The following is a 20996-nucleotide window of genomic DNA, read 5'->3' on the forward strand; positions in this document are numbered from 1 at the left end:
ACAATGTAAGTCAATGGTGACGGATCTGTTTTTTCTGACACAAAATAAAACGGATCTGTCACCCATTGACTTACAATGGTTTTCATGATGGATCAGTTATGGCCATTTTAGAGATAATACAACCGGATCAGTTCATAACGGATGCAGACGGCTGTATCACCATGACGGAAGCGTTTTTGGTGATCCATGACGGATCCAGATGTGAAAGTAGCCTAAGGGTCCATTCACACGTCTGTAAGTGTTTTGCGGATCCGCAAAACACGGACACAGGCAATGTGCATTCCACATTTTGCAGATAGCACATCGCTGGCACTTAATAGAAAATGCCTATTCTTGTCCGCAATTACAGACAAGAACATGTTCTATTTTTTTCGGGAACAGAATTGCGGACCAGGAAGTGCGGATCCGCCATTCCGTATCCGGGCAGCACATCGTGCGGCCCCATAGAAATGAATGGGTCCGCAATTCCGTTCCGCAAAATGCGGAACAGAATTGCGGACGTGTGAATGGACCCCAACACTGCAGCATCAGACTACACAGCATACAGCTTCCAGTCTGTAACCACAAAATAATAAAATACTTTGTGCCTATAGCAAATCAAGGCTATTTAGAAAGTTGCATCCTTTTCATTTAAATGTACATGGGAAATACAAAAAAAAAAAACACTTAAAACAGGTGTAATTATCATTTGATTAAAACATCATTGGCAGGACGATCGACACTGATGCACCATAAATACATTTATTTTCTGAACATTGCAAGTATGGTACTTGGAGGAGATGGGGGACAACCTTGAACTCTACGCAAAATGGTGGGTAGGAGGAACAATCTGTCTTTTGGTTTGTTTTTTTAATGCTTTTTGTATTCTATTCCCAGTGCTCATCTGATGTCTGCCTGGGGCTGGCAATCTAGCATTAGCAAAATCTTTTCCATCTGACATTGTATACCAGAATTAAGGGGCAATCATAGAGTAGTAGAGCAGATCAGCTTTTGAATCATTTCCAACATGGAACCGGTTGTCCCTTTCCCTATCACAGAAGCAGGCTCCTCTCCATACCTTAAAGGGTTTGTCCAGCTTTTTGAACTATCTGCTGCACCTGTTGAGAAATCAGAGCCACCGGGTCCACAACACTGTATTCTGGCTCCCTTTGGCAGTCTTCTGGAATCTGTCCAGTAAACTTTCGGATGGAAGGGCCTCAGCAATGCCATGTCCCCAAACAAGCATGTGACCCAGCAATCTTTGGCTGCTGTGGCACAAGCAACTCCATCCATCCAGCCGTTTACAGGGTGACCACAGAAGGGAGCCAGGGATCCAGAACGGAGTGGCAAGGAACAGGCAGTATGATTTTTTTTCAACAGATACATATGTTGTGACACAAAGTCCAAAAAGCTGTACTTAATGGGGCTGTTACTGAGGCAAGATGAAACTGAAGCCTGACCACGAGGAGGCCGTAAAGAGTATGGTTTCTGTGCTGCACTGTTTCCGTAGCTCTCATGCCCTACAGTGGAGTGCCAGCCTGCTTCGCTGTTACCTGGTGGTCGGGACTTAGCCCCATCTCACCTTAGGTGTTTCACATATGAGCCCATACCTCCCCCACTTTATTGTTATGGTCCTGACTCACAAGGTTTCACCGGTTTACCTGGTCTCCGTGCCTATGGTTTGGCAGAGTTGTAATAAACTATTGAAAGGCAACTGTGAGAAAACGGCACGATTCGAAGAATCTAAAATCCTCGGCGCTTTACAGATCAGCAGCCTTTTGTCACACTTTAACCAGTTCCTGACCAGAAGCTCCACACAAACACACAATATGATCATGAGTGTTCATATAACTAACCTGACTTTCGAAAGCACATCACACAGTTGTCACATCTTACTCAGCCACATGACTTAGTCATAAGAAATGACAGCAGGGACGTACACAGAAATGACGTAAACTATTTTTTATTCTCTTTTGTTTTTGTTTGTTTTTTACTCCCCGCCTTCCATATGCCATAACTATTTTTACTTTCCCATTCACGTAGCCACGTAAGGGCTTGTTTTTTTAGAGGACAAATTGTATGTTCTGAGGGCACCATTCAATGTTTCATAAAGGGGTATAGGGAAGCTGGAATAAAATTACTAATGTGGCGAAACTAGAAAAGAAGATGCAACTGCGCCATTGTCTTACAGGCTTTACTTTTACTGTGTTCACTCTGCAGTCAAATAACATATAACTCTTACTCTGCGGGTCAGTACGATTACAGTGACACTACATTTATATAGTTTTTGTTTCGATTTATGGAGCTGTGTAAGGATTATTGTGCTTTTCCGAGAGCCATCTTTTAGTTTTAGTTACCTTTATGAGGTATGTATGACTTTATGATCACTTTTTATTACATTTTTTTTTCTTTCTGGGGACGAGGTGACAAAAAAATAAAAAAATAAAAAATTCTGCCTCCCCCCCCCCCTCTGGCATTTACCACACATATATATATTATGGTGATGTGTACAGTATAAGTGCTGGGAGGCATGTATATCCCATCCAGAAAGCTGCAATGGTTTCAGCAAAGTGTAGTTTGCTGAGACAGTTTTGTCTAGATGTTGTTCTGGGCTGGATTTCTTGTGGACTGGGGGGACAGGTTTGGTAGTGGGATCTGCCAGTTCCCCTTCATGTATTGTCTTTTTCTGGAGGTGATTGCAGGTGAGGCCTGCTGCTGTAATCACAGAGGGATAAAACAACCCTCTGTGTATGACTTAGGGGGGAGAAAGGCTGAGGAAGCCTGAGAGGCTGTGTGGTCTCAGCAGGAGGGCTAAGAAGCAACGAGGCTTTGTGAAGCCTGAATATACCAAAAAACAAAAAGGCTCACTCCGCAATATAACTACCATATATTATCACGTACTCACATGCCTATGGTATAAAAACCAATACAAATACCTACAAAAAAAAAAAAATATATAATACCAGACCGCATGGAATCAATATTATAATTTATTACTAAATTCATAGAAGAATCACATTAAAAACAAGTGCAGGGAAAAGGCGACATCAACCAGAGGGGGACACAATTGCACTAATTCATACTGCTCCAACATTTAATAAAAAATAAAGTGCAAGTGCAAAATATCAATAGTGTTACAAATTGCAAAGGCAGAATCAATTACCCATAATGTGCCTCCTCCGGGATGGCGACCACCCCGACGGGCGTTTCGGTGAACCTTCGTCTGGGGGGTGGCATCATCACTGCAGGACGCACACTAAATACTCATGATAAACAATCATAATGCTCAATGTAAATGTCATAGATTGTACACACCTGAACATGATATTCCTATAGAGCAGGCCGCATGTGTGTGACGTGATATGTCACGTGACAAATCAGTCACGTGATGCTAACGGCACATCCCGCGATAGTTGGGGGTTAATGTCAACAGCATCTAATAAATTATAGCGCATGCGCAAGCCTAGCATACTCCCGCTCCAATAATTATAAACAAATTATGATTAAATCCGTGTATAAGTGACGACAACCATGAGATATATATATATATATATTACATATTAGCTGCGTTCGCCAAAACGCCGTCGGGGTTGGCGCCATCCCGGAGGAGGCACATTATGGGTAATTGATTCTGCCTTTGCAATTTGTAACACTATTGATATTTTGAACTTGCACTTTATTATTTTTTATTAAATGTTGAAGCAGTATGAATTAGTGCCATTGTGTCCCCATTGGTTGAGGTCGCCTTTTCCCTGCACTTGTTTTTAATGTGATTCTTCTATGAATTTTGTAATAAAATATAGTATTGATTCCATGCAGTCTGGTAGTTTTTTGTGAAGCCTGAAGTTTGGAGGGCCTAGCGACTCCTACAGAAAGTGGGTCGCACGGTCAGAGTCGGGAGGACTTCTAGACCATCTCCCCCCAAGGGTGCAGGTGTGCTCACAGCCTGGAGGCTGCTGGACCGTATATGGCTGAGGAAGCCAGATCTAATCCTGTGTGTAAACGGCGCTCTATAGGTGAGGTAGAGACAACACGTGTATTAGGTAGAGCCCAGATGGCAGGCAGGTGTTTATTTTTATCTTTTAGACTTGAACCCCGTTGGCAGAAGAGTCTGTGATTGCGACCCCCAGATTGTGTGTATGTGTATGTGTGTGTGTATGTTTGTGTGTATGTGTGTGTGTATGTGTATGTGTATTTGTGTGTATATATATGTGTGTGTGTGTGTGTGTGTGTGTGTATGTGTATGTGTATGTGTGTGTATATATATATATATATATATATATATATATATATATATATATATATATATATATGTGTGTGTGTGTGTGTGTGTGTGTGTGTGTGTGTGTGTGTGTGTGTATATATATATATATATATATATCTCAAAAAAAATAAAGGGAACACAAAAATAACACATCCTAGATCTGAGTTAATTAAATATTCTTCAGAAATACTTTGTTCTTTACATAGTTGAATGTGCTGACAACAAAATCACACAAAAATAAAAAAATGGAAATCAAATTTTTCAACCCATGGGAGGTCTGGATTTGGAGTCACACTCAAAATTAAAATGGATAAAACACACTACAGGCTGATCCAACTTTGATGTAATGTCCTTAAAACAAGTCAAAATGAGGCTCAGTAGTGTGTGTGGCCTCCACGTGCCTGTATGACCTCCCTACAACGCCTGTGCATGCTCCTGATGAGGTGGTGGACGGTCTCCTGAGGGATCTCCTCCCAGACCTGGACTAAAGCATGTCCCAGATGTGCTCAATTGGATTCAGGTTTGGGGAACGGGTGGGCCAGTCCATAGCATCAATGCCTTCGTCTTGCAGGAACTGCTGACACACTCCAGCCACATGAGGTCTAGCATTGTCTTGCATTAGGAGGAACCCAGGGCCAACCGCACCAGCAGATGGTCTCACAAGGGGTCTGAGGATCTCATCTCGGTACCTAATGGCAGTCAGGCTACCTCTGGCAAGCACATGGAGGGCTGTGCGGCCCTCCAAAGAAATGCCACCCCACACCATTACTGACCCAATGCCAAACCGGTCATGCTGGAGGATGTTGCAGGCAGAAGAACGTTCTCCACGGCGTCTCCAGACTCTGTGACATTTGTCACATGTGCTCAGTGTGAACCTGCTTTCATCTGTGAAGAGCACAGGGCACCAGTGGCGAATTTGGCAATCTTGGTGTTCTCTGGCAAATGCCAAACGTCCCCCACCTGTGGACGTCGGGCCCTCATATCACCCTCATGGAGTTTCTGACCGTTTGAGCAGACACATGCACATTTGTGGCCTGCTGGAGGTCATTTTGCAGGGCTCTGGCAGTGCTCCTCCTGTTCCTCCTTGCACAAAGGCGGAGGTAGCGGTCCTGCTGCTGGGTTGTTGCCCTCCTACGGCCTCCTCCACGTCTCCTGATGTACTGGCCTGTCTCCTGGTAGCGCCTCCATGCTCTGGACACTACGCTGAAAGACACAGCAAACCTTCTTGCCACAGCTCGCATTGATGTGCCATCCTAGATAAGCTGCACTACCTGAGCCACTTGTGTGGGTTGTAGACTCAGTCTCATGCTACCACTAGAGTGAAGGCACCGCCAGCATTCAAAAAAGTGACCAAAACATCAGCCAGGAAGCATAGGAACTGAGAAATGGTCTGTTGTCACCACCTGCAGAACCACTCCTTTATTGGGGGTGTCTTGCTAATTGCCTATAATTTCCACCTGTTGTCTATCCCATTTGCACAACAGCATGTGAAATTGATTGTCACTCAGTGTTGCTTCCTAAGTGGACAGTTTGATTTCACAGAAGTGTTATTGACTTGGAGTTACATTGTGTTGTTTAAGCGTTCCCTTTATTTTTTTGAGCAGTATATATATATATATATATATATATATATATATATATATATATATAAATAAAATGAAACGTTGCATGTCCTGCATGGGTAAATAAACTTTTTTCTAATTTTATTTTATGGAGTGCTGCCTGTTTTTCGACTTATTTGCATTAAAAAAAAAAAAAGTCTCTCTAGAGACCCCCACCAAAAATCATATCAATATGAAGATGTGAGTATTATTTCAAGGGCTGTCTAGAGATCCAGATTTTTTTTTTGTGCATTTAATTCAATTGGTTTTGTGGATGTAAAAGCTACCCAGAGCACTGGTCACCATTACAGGGCTCTACAGGTGAGCTTTCCCACGCTGCGCTTCTGGTTGTCAAAAATACGAGCCTCAGGATACACTATAAGGGTCCATTCACACAAAATGCGGAATGGAATTGCGGACCCATACATTTCTATGGGGCCGCACGACGTGCGGGCCCGATCCAGAATTGCAGACCCGCACTTCCGGGTCCGCAATTCCGATCCTGAAAAAAATAGAACAAGTCCTATTCTTGTCCGCAATAGCGGACAAGATCAGGCATATTCTCTTAGTGCCCGCAATGTGCGGTCTGCAAAATGTGGAACGCACATTGCCGCTGTCCGTGTTTTGCGCATCCGCAGATCCGCAAAACACACACGGATGTGTGAATGGACCCTAAACCAGGGTTCCTCAACTCCGGTCCTCGGAACCCACCTACCCGTCAGGATTTGACAATACTTCAGGTATTCATTCTGTGGGATAAGTCCTGATGCACTTACACAAATTATATCACCTGCTGAATACTAAGGAAATCCTGAAAACATGACCGGCAGGTGGGTCCTGAGGACCGGAGTTGAAAAAAGGAGATTTTTTGTGAAACTCACCTGTAAAAATCTTTTTCTCGTCTTTTCCATTGGGGGACACAGACCATGGGTATAGCTTAGGCCACCACTAGGAGGAGACACTATGCAAATAATAAAAAACAGCTCCTCCTCCACTGGCTATACCCCCATGCTCCAACAGGAGTACCTCAGTGCGTGCAAAAGCAGTAGAAGAAGGAGATCAGAGACCAAATATTAACAAAAGAAAAGCAAAACCAAGGAACACCGCCATCGGGCCGTGAACCATAAGGTCCCACTAGAATAGAACTAACCCCTCCTGCAACAGACAAGAATAGGTGGGAGCTGTGTCCCCCAATGGAAAAGACGAGAAAAAGATTTTTCAGGCGAGTTTCACAAAAAATCTCCTTTTCTCGCCCATTCCATTGGGGGACACAGACCATGGGACGTCCTAGAGCAGTCCATGGGGTGGGAAGACCAGCACCTCCAGAGGGAAAACGAGAAGCCCTTCTTCAAGATGGTGGTCTCAACAGCCACGCCGTTAAACGAAGTGGTTGTAAATTCTGGTGGAAGAGAGGTCCTTGAGACAGTAGGTCCTCCCTGAGAGGAAGAGGCCACGGAACGTCCGCCAGCATCCGAGTGACCTCCGAGAACCAGGCGCGGCGAGGCCAATCGGGGGCGATGAGGATGGTCGGGATTCCTTCTGCCGCGACCCTGCGAAGAACCTTTGGGAGTAGAGGCAATGGTGGGAAGACATAGAGGAGTGTGAAGTCTTGCCACGGAGACACCAGAGCGTCCACCCCATACGCCTCCGGATCCCGAGCTCGGGCCAGGAACATGAGAACCTTGTTGTTGAGCCTGGACGCCATCAAGTCCACGTCCGGGCGGCCCCAACGGCGACAGAGGTCCTCGAATACGTCCGGATGCAGAGACCACTCTCCCGGATCCACCCTGTTGCGGCTGAGAAAATCCGCCGTCCAGTTTTTTTATCCCCTGGGATGAATACTGCAGACAATATTGGAACCTGAGCCTCTGCCCACTGGAGGATCCTCTTCACCTCCTGCATCACCGGCCGGCTGCGGTTTCCGCCCTGATGATTGATGTAGGCCACGGCTGTGGCATTCTCCCACTAGATCCTTACCGGGAGACCGTTATGAGGGGGGTCCAATGAGCCAGAGAGAGGAAAATTGCTCTGAGCTCCAATATGTTGATCGGAAGACGGGCTTCCACTTCTGACCACACCGCCTGAACCGTCCAAGCCTGGAGAACGCCGCCCCAACCCAGGAGACTGGCATCGGTGGTGACTACTGTCCACGAGATTGGGAGGAAGGATTTTCCCGAAGTCAGATTCTGAGGGGACAGCCACCACGGGAGTTCCATGCGAACCCGGAGGAGGAAGGCGGATCCAAGAGTCCAGACCCCTCGATGTCCTGTCCCAGAAGGACAGGATCGCCTGCTGCAGAGGCCGAGTGTGAAACTGGGCAAAGGGGACTGCCTTGAATGAGGCCACCATAAGTCCCAGAACCTGCATGCACCCCCGGATGGAGAGACACGGGGAATGTAGAAGGCGAGACACCGACTACCGTATCCTTGAGAACTTGCAATCCGGGAGGAATACCCAGGCTGCAGTAGTGTCCATAATCATCCCGAGGAAGGTCACCCTCTGGGAAGGTTGGAGAGAGGACTTCGGGAAGTTGATCAGCCAGCCGAACTGTTGCAGAGTCTGAACAGTGATCCAGATGCTGTCTTCGGCCTGGGGACGAGAGGGAGCCTTTATCAGAATGTCGTCCAGGTAGGGCAGCAGAGATATGCCATGATTGGCGCCAAGATCTTTGTGAATACCCGCGGGGCTGTAGCCAGCCCAAAGGGAAGGGCAACGAACTGATAATGACGGTCGCCAATGGCGAAGCGCAGGAACCTGTGGTGAGATTCTGCGATCGGGACATGCAGATAGGCGTCCTGGATGTCCACCGACGCAAGGAACTCCCCTGGAAGAAGAGAAGCAATAACGGAGCGGAGGGATTCCATCCGGAACCTCCGCACCCGCAGGGACTTGTTTAACAGCTTCAGGTCTAGGACCGGACGCACTGATCCCTCCTTCTTTGGCACTACAAAGAGATTTGAGTAGAAACCTGCCCCCTGTTCCTCCAGCGGAACTGGGACAACTACTCCCTTGACCAGAAGGGCAGAAACCGCTTGTAAAACGGCTGAGTCTCGGGCCGGATACCCCGGAACACGAGACTGAAAGAAACGTTCCGGAGGTCTGGAAACAAATTCTATCTTGTAACCGGAAGTTAAAATTTCCAGGGCCCAGGCGTCTTGAACGTGAGCTCTCCAGACATGCTGAAAGGAGAGCAGACGGCCCCCTACCGCAAGCAGTGGGGGCGCCCCTTCAGGCGGAGGACTGCTTGGGAACCGCGGGGCGGGCAGAACTCACTTGGAACTGTGCCCGCGGGCGCCAGGAAGGTTGAGGCTTAAAGGAAGGCTTCTTGCGGGAGTCTTGAGAGCCGTCGGAGGAGAGGGCTGTCGCAGACCTGGAGGAGAAGAACCGAAAGGACTGGTTTCTAGAGCCAGAGGGGCGAGCTCTGAAGGTGCACTTGGATCTAGATTGGGGCAGGTGTGTACTCTTGCCCCCCGTAGCGTCAGAGATAATCTCATCCAGCTTAGCACTGAAGACCCTGGAGCCCGCAAAGGGGAGGTTAGTGAGGGAGCGCTTTGAGGAAGCGGCGGCATCCCAGACCTTCAACCAGACCTCCCTGCGCTGAGTGACCGAGAGAGCCGAAATCCGCGCAAAGAGAGTGCCGACGTCCAATGAGGCCTCACAGAGGAATGTTGTCGCCTGGGACATCTGGAGGATGAAGTTTAGGGTGTCCGCAGAGGCATCCTGCTCCGCGAGGTCCTGATGATGGCGCTGCAACCACACCGAAAGCGCCCTGGCTACCTAGGCAGAGGCGAACGCGGGCTGCAGACCTGTGCCCGCCAGAGAGAAGATGGCTTTGGAAAGAGAGTCCAAACGCCTGTCAACGGAGTCCTGTAGGGAGGACCCATCCAGGACTGGTATTGCCGTATTCTTAGCCAATCTGGCCACCGGCGGGTCAACCTTAGGAGGAGAAGACCACTGCTGCACGTTATCTGCTGGGAAAGGATAAAGAGTATCCATGCGCCTTGTAGCAGAAAAACGGTGATTAGGGCGTTCCCAAGCCTTAGAAATGACCTTGGCGAACTCGCCATGAATGGGGAATGTGACAGCCTCCGGTTTTCTGGAGTGGAAGAGGCGGAATTCCTGGCTACTAGTAGAAGGAGGTTCCCCCTGGATGTCAAAGGTGTCACGTACCGCCGTGACCAAGTCTGCCACCATGGTGGAGAGCTTAGGTGAGGGTTCCGGCTCCGTGTCCTCGTCCGAGCTGGACCTTTCCCCTTCAGACCTGCAATCCCTGCGAGAGAGAGAGGCTGAACACGCCTCCAGTCGAGGGGGGGGAAGAAGAGTCATCTGAGAAGGGATGCTGCTGTGTACGCTGCCTCTTAGCGGTCGAGCATCCTCTGTGGGGGGCACCGGGAGGTGGAGTGGTGCTAACCACAGGCATCGCAGGCGGAGGATCAGTGGCCGCCATGCGTTCCATAAAGGCCATGGCCGCACGCGAGACTTGGGCCAAGTCCGCGGCCGCCCTATCTATAGCAGAGGCCCAGGAGGGCTCCGCGGGCTCCGAAGGGGCGGAGGAGGGACTGGGCTGGTTTGGTGGAGGGGGAGGAGGCAGTGGATGATCCTGTCTCGAGGCAAGGCAAGAGTCATAGTAGCCTGTAACCGATAGTGGCAAGCAGCAGACCTTACAGGATCCCAGTGGGACCTGAAGTGTTGCTTTCGATTTTTGGGAGGCCCCAGGTCTTGGCATGATGGCGGCAATCCCGGAGTTAGGGTCTCCTAAAAGTTTTGCAGAACACTATCAGTCCTACCGTGACCTGTGAGATGCTGGAGTAGCAGTCAAGCGTGGCGAGGCGCTGATGCAAAGCGGAAGCGTCGGAGCTGACGTGATAGGCTCCGCCCCCAGTCGCGTCACAGAAATCATGGGGGAAAAATTGCGGAAAAAAAAAAAATTACGCGCGGGAATATGAAAACAGGCAGACCCCGGCTCCGAAAATAGCGCCCACCGCCAGGATACAGGGGACAATAAGGAATCCCTCCTCCCTCTCAACCAGCCGGCCCTCTCACATGTAAGCCCTAAACAATCGTGTCACAGTGTGAGCACGGGGGGAGGGGGAGCTGCAGGAGAGCCGATGTACTTATCCGAGTCCTGCAGTCTTCACCCTCTGTTCCGGACCAGCATGGGGTCACCTCTTCAGTCATCTGGCACAAGGAGTGGCAGTGCACTGGATAGAGGGCAGGACTAGGTGACCCCGGATCTGGTAGGCCACCGGAGCTGCAGGTCAAGCCCGGTTCCACTTATCTTCTGGGGGGGGGAAAGGAGGTAGCCGGGGATGGCCATTCGACCCCGGAGCTCGCTCCACTGAGAGACCAGGGACGCACCATGCGACCCTGCGTCCTCGGTTTAGAAAAAAACAAACAGGAGAAGAAAAAACTACAGGGACAACCCTGCAGGAGCAGGAGTGTCACCTCCTTATCCGACATTAAGCTAAAACTGAGGTCCTCCTGTTGGATCACGGGGGTATAGGCAGTGGAGGAGGAGCTGTTTTTTATTATTTGCATAGTGTCTCCTTCTAGTGGTGGCCTAAGCTATACCCATGGTCTGTGTCCCCCAATGGAATGGGCGAGAAACCCTGCTATAAACCATCAAATCTGTCCGACACATGCTGCATTGTTTCCCACTATCTCAATTGCTCTGTATCTGCGCTTTTCAGTGGTCTACTTACCCCATCAGTCAGCAATAGCACGACATACCAATCATAGACATATGGAGGCCGCATTATTTTTCAGAGGGTTTTTTATTTCTATTGTGAATTCCATAGTACGGCATTGCTTATGAAAGTCTGGCGTCCAATGATAGCATGAAGTGACTGGAAAAAAAAAATCTGTTGCTGATTCGCTATGAAATTTGCACCAAAATCCCATGCATTGCAAAGGGTGAAATTTCTGGGGATAATCCGCACAATGAACTACAGATTTAAAATCCGCACAACGTGTCAAAATCCATGAAGAATCTCTGCTGCATGTGGAAGAGATTTGTTAAATTGCAATTCACTTTGCACCTTCTGTAATGCGCTGCAGATTCCCTAAAGAATAACCAAAATGTGGGACTAAGGCTACATTCACACGTCCGTGTGTGTGGATCCGCAAAACACGGACATTGGCGATGTGCGTTCCGCATTTTGCGGTCCACATATCGCCGGCACTTAATAGAAAATGCCTTTTCTTGTCCGCAAATGCGGACAAGAATAGGACATGTTCTATATTTTTCGGGATCGGAATTGCGGACTCGGAAGTGCGGATCCGCAATTCCAGGTCCCATAGAAATGAATGGGTCCGCAATTCCGTTCCGCATAATGCGGAACGAAACTGCGGACATGTGAATGGACCCTAAGAGTATCTACAGGTCTGTATAAGGCCCCTTTCACACGAGTGAGTTTTCCGCGCGGGTGCAATGTGTGACGTGAACGCATCAGTTCTGCGTTGTGTGAAAAATGCAGCATGTCCTATATTCAGCGTTTTTCACGCAGCCCTGGTCCAATAAAAGTGAATGGTGCTTCAGTGAAAAACGCATCGCATCTGGAAGTAAGTGCGGATGCAATGCGTTTTTCACTGATGGTTGCTAGGAGATGTTGTTTGTAAACCTCCAGTTTTTTTATCACGCGCGTGAAAAACGCATCAAAATGCATTGCACCCCCGCGGAAAAAAACTGAACAACTGAACGCAATCGCAGAGAAAACTGACTGAACTTGCTTGCAAAATGGTGCGAGTTTCCCTGAACGCATCCGGACCTAAGCGATCACGCTCGTGTGAAAGAGGCCTAAGGAACATACAGTGCCCTACGTGGCTTTCCACATGACATTCCCGCGTGTAGAGGACTTTAAAACTGCAATAAGGCATGGGCCAAAATTATTTTTTGGCAATAGAAAAAATTCCACTATTAATTTTTTTGCACTTTAAATTTACAACGTTCACTGTGCGACATAGCCAGCATGTTGTTTTATTGTATGGGTCAGTACAATGATGGCGATACCAAATATGTATAGCGTTATCTGTTTTTTACTACTTTTGCACAATAGTAGCACACCTCATGCAAAAGCAATTGTTTTTTATGCAAGTCAGAACTTCTCTGTTTTATAGCTGTATACAAGATTGTTTTTTGTGGGACGAGATGTTGTTCCAGTGGTACCATTATGAGGTAGGTGGGACAATTCTGTTATCATTTGCATTTTTTGTCTTTTTAATGTTGTTCAAAGGGGTGGTTTAAATAACATGTTATCTTTATTATTCAGGGTTATGGCAAACAGAGCAATAGATAAGCATACTGTAGATGTGTTAAGTTTTTTTTTTTTACCACTTTTACACAATAAAACCACTTTTTTATGGAAAAATGGTTTCCTGTATTTTTTTTATATAAATAAACGTGATTACCGTTTTTTACTCTCACTAGGAGACATGGCTTTTATAATGCAGTGGTATACCAATAACAGGGACAGGCTGCGTCAGTGTCACAGTCTAAGGCTCCATTCACACGTCCGCAAATGGGTCCGCATCCGTTCCGCAATTTTGCGGAACGGGTGCGGACCCCCTTTACTTCTCTATGGGGACAGAATGGATTCGGACAGCACAGTGTGCTGTCCGCATCCACGGAGCGCGGCCCCGATGTTCCGGTCCGCAGCTCCGCAAAAGATAGAACATGTCCTATTCTTGTCTGCAGCTGCGGACAAGAATAGGCATTTCTATAGGGGGTGCCGGCCGGGTGTTGCGGATCCGGAACCCTTAGGCTCCATTCACACGTCCGTAAGTGTTCTGCAGATCCGCAAAACACGGACACTGGCAATGTGCATTCCGCAATTTGCGGACCGCACATCACTGGCACTATAAAAGAAAATTACTTATCTTGTCCGCAATTGCGGACAAGAATAGGACATGTTCTATTTTTTGCGAAAACGGAAGCACGGATACGGAAGTGCGGATCCGCAAATGCGGACAGCACATTCCGACCCCATTGAAAATGAATGGGTCTGCAAAATTGCAGAATCGATGCGGACGTGTGAATGGACCCTAATAGACATACAGTCATCGCAGGCATAGGAGCCTTTGTTAGGCCTACGGCTGCCATGCCAGCAGATCAGCACCCCATGACCTATGCTCCTGAGGGGGCAATGTGACAGGGAGCCTCTGTGTAACTGCCTAGATGCCACATTCACTAATGAACGTGGCATCTAGGGCAGTGGTCGGCAACCCGCGGCTCGCGAGCCACATGCGGCTCTTTACACACTTTAATGCGGGTCTTCTGTGTGCCGGGCGCCCGCTCCCCTCCCTCCTCTCGGGCGGCCGCCCCAAAAGTCAGGACTCTGCAGCTAGCCTCTGTCAGTGCGCGCCCTGTGTGCAGCCCCGGCGGCCGGCTCCACACAGCTCCAGTCGGGTCATGTGGTATAGGGGGGGCGTGACTTTCTGTGTAGCGCCGCGGCGGCGAGGCAGCATCCTCTCTCTGTCTGCCGCCCTCAGAAGAAAACTGTGCCTCCCAAATCAGCAGCGTGTCATCCGGTAGGTGTAGCAATGGCCTGGCCTGCCTGCCTCTGGGGACTCAATTTCTGTGACAGAAAAATGAAGGTTTGGGGGGGGAATGAACTATATGCCTCTGGAACTTGGAAATGAGAGATGTGGGCAGGGCCAGGGAGAGACAAATGAAAGGGGTGACTGATGGCCATCATGGAGGGGGGGGATGATTATGAATTATGTACTCATATGAGAGATGTGAACTGTGAACAGGGCAAAAAGAAAGGGGTGACTGATGACCATCATGGGAGGGGGGGGGGGTGATTATGAATTAAGTGTGCCTAACTATGGAAATGAGAGATGTGAACAGGGCAGGGTAAAAAGAAAGGCGTGATGGCCATCATGGAGGGGGGGGGGGGGGGGGGGGAGAAATGTGACATGAGGGGAAAAATGTGACATTGTGGGATTGACATAAAAAGGGTTGATGTGAAAAGGGGGGTGTGGACATAAAATTGCGGAATATCGTAATCTAGGAGCCAGCAAAATAAGTTAGTGGCCAGGTTCTGAGGTCAATATATAACAGTACCAGTGAGGACTATTTGAGTGTGTTTTCACATACTTTTATATGTACTTTTTTAGTTGTATCTTGATTTTTATTTCATTTTATGTTGTCATTTTTTACTTTTATTCAACTTGACTGCAGAGCCAGTGCAATGTGTGCATGCCTGTTTTAATACTTTTACTTCTTGCCTACTGTTTGGGTGTATCCATCAAGGTGGAGAACCCTGCTTAATATATCCATGATGAGGCCCACTAATTTTATAATGCTATTTACACACACATAAGATGCCATATATGCGTCATCCACAGATAAATACCAGTGCGTCATCCACAGATCCCCCATAACAGTGCGTCATCCACAGATAAATACCAGTGCGTCTTCCACAGATAAATAACAGTGCGTCATCCAATATTCTAAATAAAAACTTATTGAAACTAAAAACAGTGTACCATCCTATGTATTTTCGGTTTTAAAAATGTGGCTCTCAAAATAAATTTCAATCGTGGTTTTGGCGAGATTTGGCTCAGTTGAAAAAAAAAGGTTGCCCACCACTGATCTAGGGCGTTAAGCAGCCAGCATCACAGTTAGGGCTTAAGCACACGAAGTCCGTAAATTGCAGATCTGCTAAACACTGATACAGGCTGTGTGCATTCTGTATTTTGCGCACTGGAACAGCTGGCCTCTAATAGAACAGTCCTATGCTTGTTGTAATGAGGACAATAATAGGACATATTTTTTTCGCAGAACGGACATATGGAAACAGAATGAACACGGAGTCATTTCCCTATTTTTTGTGGCCCCACTGAAGTGAATGGTTCCAAAAAACGGAATGGACAAGGAAAAAAATAAAAATAAAGTTAGCGTGCAAAAGCCCTTAAATCTTATGCAGGATGTTACATTGGGAGCCCTGCGTGACGGGATTCCGTGCTGACATGGAGCACTGTATCAGTATAGCCTGTCTTCAGTCCCTTCAGCCGTGCCAGGATTAACGGCGCGGATGGCAGAGACTGAAGAAAGTAGGCTGCACCGATACATTGCTGCAGAAGGGGAAAAAATTAATCGCCAGACATTAAAAGGCCAAATTAATGAGATTATTTTGATTAATTGCCCACTCCTAAATGCAATTGGTCTCATTGAAAGACATCGGTTTCCATCAGTTTTATTAATTCATCCAACAAATCATGATGGGATTCTGAAAAAAAACAAAAGCAGATGGTATAGAACAAATAAAAACGGCCATAAGTTTGAGTCACACAGAAATCAATAGGCCTAATTTTTTCTTCCATTCACGCCTGATTTTGACAGAAATTGCAGAGAAGTCAAACTTAGCAAAATTTAGCTTGAAATTTGCAACATAATAATCTTTATTTATATAGCGTCAATATATTCCACAGTGCTTTACAACTGAGGGGTTCATTTTCAAAAAAATAGAAAATGTATCTAAAAATGAATTAGAACAAGAGGAATGAGGGCCCTGCTCACCAGATCTTACAATCTATGAACACATGTCTACTTAAAGTGGGCACAGTCATAATGTAAATGTACTTTAAAGGGGTTGTCCAGCTTTTTGGACTTTTTTCTTTTTAACTGTCAACCCCTGCCCGCTGCCCCTGTCCTATAAACGTCTGGAAGTATGGTGTCATGTGTGCTGGTGTGATGTGTCCCCAGGCAACACGTTACTGCTTGGTCATGTGCTGCTCGGGGACTTGACAAAGCTGAGGCCAGTCACTGGCTGCAGAGGTGCACATCATCCAGCGGATGACCACTGAAGAGAGCCAGAACAAAACGCTGCGGGGGAAAGGTGAGTATGATTTTTTTCTTCAAACAGGTACAGCAGATAAAAAAGAATTCAAATAAAGCAATTAAATACGCCATTATTAAGATTAATAAAAGTGCCGCATTTGTTGTGTTTTGGCCACTTTTTAGAAAAGGGGCATGGACAAGGGGGATTCATAAAATGCACCAGACTTATTAATGGGGCGGACCGTCATTTTGGTGCAAAAACGAGATTTTGTGAAACTCACCTGTAAAATCTGTTTCTTGCTTGATTCATTGGGGGACACAGACCATGGGTATAGCTGCTTGCTGCCATTAGGAGGCGACACTAGGCTGAAAACTGTTAGCTCCTCCCCCGCCAGCTATACCCCCTCCGGCCAGGAGAGAGCTCTAAGTTCGTGCAATAGCAGTAGAAGCATAAGGATATTACAAAAACCAAACGCACACGGTCAACGGACGCAAACGGGGGTGGGTACTGTGTCCCCCAATGAATCAAGCGAGAAACAGATTTTACAGGTGAGTTTCACAAAATCTCGTTTTCTCGCTTATATCATTGGGGGACACAGACCATGGGACGTCCCAAAGCAGTCCCTGGGGAGGGAATACAAAACCAGAGATAGGAAAGTAAGAGAACCTCGTGACCGCCATCACACCGCAGCCAGCAAGACCAGGCGGCCCAGAGCGGAGTCCGCAGAAGCAAGAGTGTGAACCCTGTAAAACTTCGTAAAAGTGTGGAGGGAAGACCAGGTCACGGCTTTACACAACTGAGCCGCTGACGCCTGGTGGAAGTGAGCCCAGGAGGATCCAAGTGCCCTGGTAGAAGACGGGCCCTTGCGACAAAAGATCGGGTCGGAGAGGAAGCGGGTACGGAACGTCCCCTAGTAGGAGGACAAGATCAGAATACCATGCTCGGAGCGATCAGCAGGGTCTGAACGCCTTCCCACTTGATCCTGCGGAAAATCCGAGGCAGGAGGGACAATGGCGGAAAGAAATAGAGGAACGTGAACCCGTCCCACGGCGCCACGAGCGCGTCCATTCCGCAAGCTGCGGGAACCCTTGCGCGGGCAAAGTAGCATGGAGGCTTGTGATTTAGGCCGGAGGCCATCAGATCCACGTCCGGCCGTCCCCAGCGATGACAGAGGGCGTCGAATACTTCCAGATGAAGAGACCATTCCCCGGGGTCTATCGTCGTCCGGCTCAGGAAATCTGCCGTCCAATTGACAACGCCGGGAATGTGGACCGCCGACAGGGCCGGAACATGGGTCTCCGCCCACCTGAGGATCCTCGCTGCCTCTGACATGACGGTCAAGCTGCGAGTCCCCCCTGATGGTTGACATACGCCACAGCTGTGGCATTGTCCGACTGGACTCGGACATGAAGGCCCCGCAGGAGGGGAGACCAATGGCGCAGTGAGAGAAAAATCGCACGAAGCTCCAAGACATTGATGGATAGTCTGGACTCCGACGGAGACTATACGCCCTGGGCAGTCCGAGTGCCGAAGACCCCTCCCCAACCCCGAAGACTGGCGTTGGTCGTAATGACCGTTAATCTGATCGGAAAGAAAGACTTCCCCACTTCCAGGTGAGTTGGGGAGAGCCACCAAAGGAGGTCCAACCGAACCTGTTGAGGAAGGGAAAACCGACGATCCAAGGACTCCTCGGACTTGTCACAGGTCGAGAGGATTACTCGCTGAAAAGACCGGGTGTAAAATTGAGCGAATGGCACCGCCTCAAACGAGGCCACCATAAGGCCCAACACCCGCATACAAGTCCAGATGGAAACTGTGCGCTGCCGAAGCAACAGGAGCACCGCGCTGCGAAGGTCATTCACCTTGTCCGCTGGATGACGCACCCGAGCTGCCCCGGAGTCCAGAATCATACCGAGTACCCGAATCCGAGTGGACGGGACCAGGGAGGATTTCCGAAGGTTCACTATCCACCCAAAGCGGGCGAGAGTGTCTAAGGTGATCTGCAGACTCTCCTCGCACTGCCGGAACGACGACGTTTTGAAGAGAATGTTGTCCAGGTACGGAATCAAGGTGATGCCTCCGGAGCGAAGAAGGCCCATAAGCGGAGCGAGCACCCTCGGAGTAGTAAACACCCTCGGCGCAGTCGCCAAACCAAATGGCAGGGCGACAAACTGGTAGTGGTCCGAGTGGACTGCGAAGCGCAAAAAACGATGGTGGGCGATCGCGATGGGGACGTGCAGGTAGGCGTCCTGGATATCCACGGAAGTTAGCCATTCCCCTTGCGCCAAGGAAGCTAACACGGAGCGAAGAGACTCCATGCAAAAACGGTGCACTCGAAGGTAACGGTTTACCATCTTGAGGTCCAACACCAGGCGGACCGCTCCCTCCTTCTTGGGCACAATGAAGAGGTTGGAGTAAAAACCAGAAAACCGCTCCCTCTCTGAACGGGGGAGATTACTGCCCTGACCAGCAGATCTTGAACCGCCTGAAAGAAGGCTCCCACACGAGACGGCTCCCTGGGGGGAAGGGGACAGAAAAAAACGGTTTGGAGGCATGGATTTGAACTCCAACTTGTAGCCTGAAGTGACCACCTCGAGCGCCCAGGCGTCTGAGATTGGGCCTGCCAAACCTCCTGAAAATGAAGGAGCACCTTCATGCTGGGGATTGCTTGCCAAAGGAAGAGCGCTGAGGCTGCGCCCGGGAACGCCAGGCGGGCTGTGGCTTGAATGAAGGCTTCCGCCGTTGCTCCTGGGTGGGCTGCCTTGCAGTCGAAGGAGCCGCCGGGCAGGTGCCCGTGAAGTGACGAAAGGACTGGCGAGGCGCGGAAGGACGCAGTCGGGAAGAACACTTGGGTTTGGGCTGCGGAAGATGGGTGCTTTTGCCACCCGTGGCCTCAGAAATGATTTAGTCAAGTTTGGGCCCAAAAAGACGAGAACCAGCGAAAGGAAGGTAGAGAAGGGAACGCTTGGAAGAAGAATCGGCCTGCCAGGCCTTTAACCAGAGTTTCCGCCGAATGGAGATGGCAAAGGCGGAGGACCGCGCGACCATGGAGCCCGCGTCCAGAGCCTCCTCGCAAAGGTACTTCCCCGCCTGGGATATCTGGGCCGCCAGAGCCCGGAGTTCTGTGCGGGAAAGGTCAGAGTCTACATCCTGATGTAAGCGCATGGCCCATTCAGAAACTGCCTTAGCCACCCACGCTGAAGCGAAAATGGAACGGAGTGCCGAACCGGTGGCAGAAAAAAAAAAAACGACTTCGCCAGCGATTCGACCCGCCAGTCCACCGGGTCCTGCAGAGAGGAGCCGCCCGCAACCGGAAAAGTGGTATTCTTGTCCAGGCGAGCCACCGGCGGGTCCACCTTAGGAGGGGAAGACCACTTACCCACCCAATCCAGGGGGAACGGATAAAGAAGATCCAGCCGCTTGGGGATCAAGAAACGTGAACCTGGCTGTTCCCACGCTTTAGCGGTGAGAATGGGAAAAGTCGTCATGTACCGGGAACGACTTGGGAGCCTGCTTTGTTGCGCAGGAAAGAAACTCCCTGGTGACTGGAAGAGGGGCCCTCCTCTTGAAGTTGAAAGGTGTCCCGGATTGCCGAGACCAGACTGTCCACTAAGGCGGCCATCTGGGACGAGCGGTGCGGATCCAGATCCGTATCCGACTCGGCGAGTTCTCCTCTGGATGAAGGGTCCCCAACCAACGAGGACGCCCTGGACAGCGAACCGGGGGGGGGAAGGGGAGGAGAAGGCGATGCATACGAGGAGGAGAAGCGTTCCTGCCTGGGACGCTTGCTGGGGTGTCTGCTCCTGGATGGTACGCCCTGGGAGAGAGCAGGTTGCGCAGGTGACGACGTCTCCACCAAGCGACCTATTAAGGAAAGGGTGGATTGGGAGATCTTAGATAGGTCAGTCACCGCCCGGGACAGGGATTTGGCCCATTCCGGTTCCATACTTCCAGCAGAAGGGTGCACGTCAGTGAACTGCGACTGAGGCGGCACGCTCTGGGTGGCCTGGCATGAGGCACAGAGGGGGTTGGCCTGACCCCTAGGAAACTTCACATTGCATGAAGTGCAGGCATAATGGGTAGCCCTACCGAGTACCTGGGGCGCGGGATCCGCTGGGTCAGACATGACCTGTGTCAGGGAGCCAGAGAGGGTACAGAGAAGGGGAGCAGCACTGGTCCTACCAGAGTGGAGCAGTTTAACCCTTGCTGGCACGTGTCCCCAGGGGCAGGAAAATAGGCTCTGCCCCCCTCCAGCCACCCGGCGGAAGAACGGACCAACGGCGCGAAGCTCCGCCCCCCTGCTGCAGCGCTGCCAGGATCCAGAGGAGAAGGGGTCCAAGGCCAATGTATGAATGGGAGATCTCTCCC

The 20996-nt window shown here is 49.4% G+C and overlaps 1 protein-coding gene across 2 annotated transcripts in view; it reads right to left on the reverse strand.

Moving 5' to 3' along the window:
- Positions 1–20996, reverse strand: part of PUS10 (pseudouridine synthase 10) — a 121338-nt gene that overhangs the window by 78609 nt on the left and 21733 nt on the right. The window lies entirely within an intron of this gene.

This window comes from Bufo bufo, chromosome 4 (genome assembly GCF_905171765.1).
Source record: "Bufo bufo chromosome 4, aBufBuf1.1, whole genome shotgun sequence".
NCBI classification, from domain to species: Eukaryota; Metazoa; Chordata; class Amphibia; order Anura; family Bufonidae; genus Bufo; species Bufo bufo.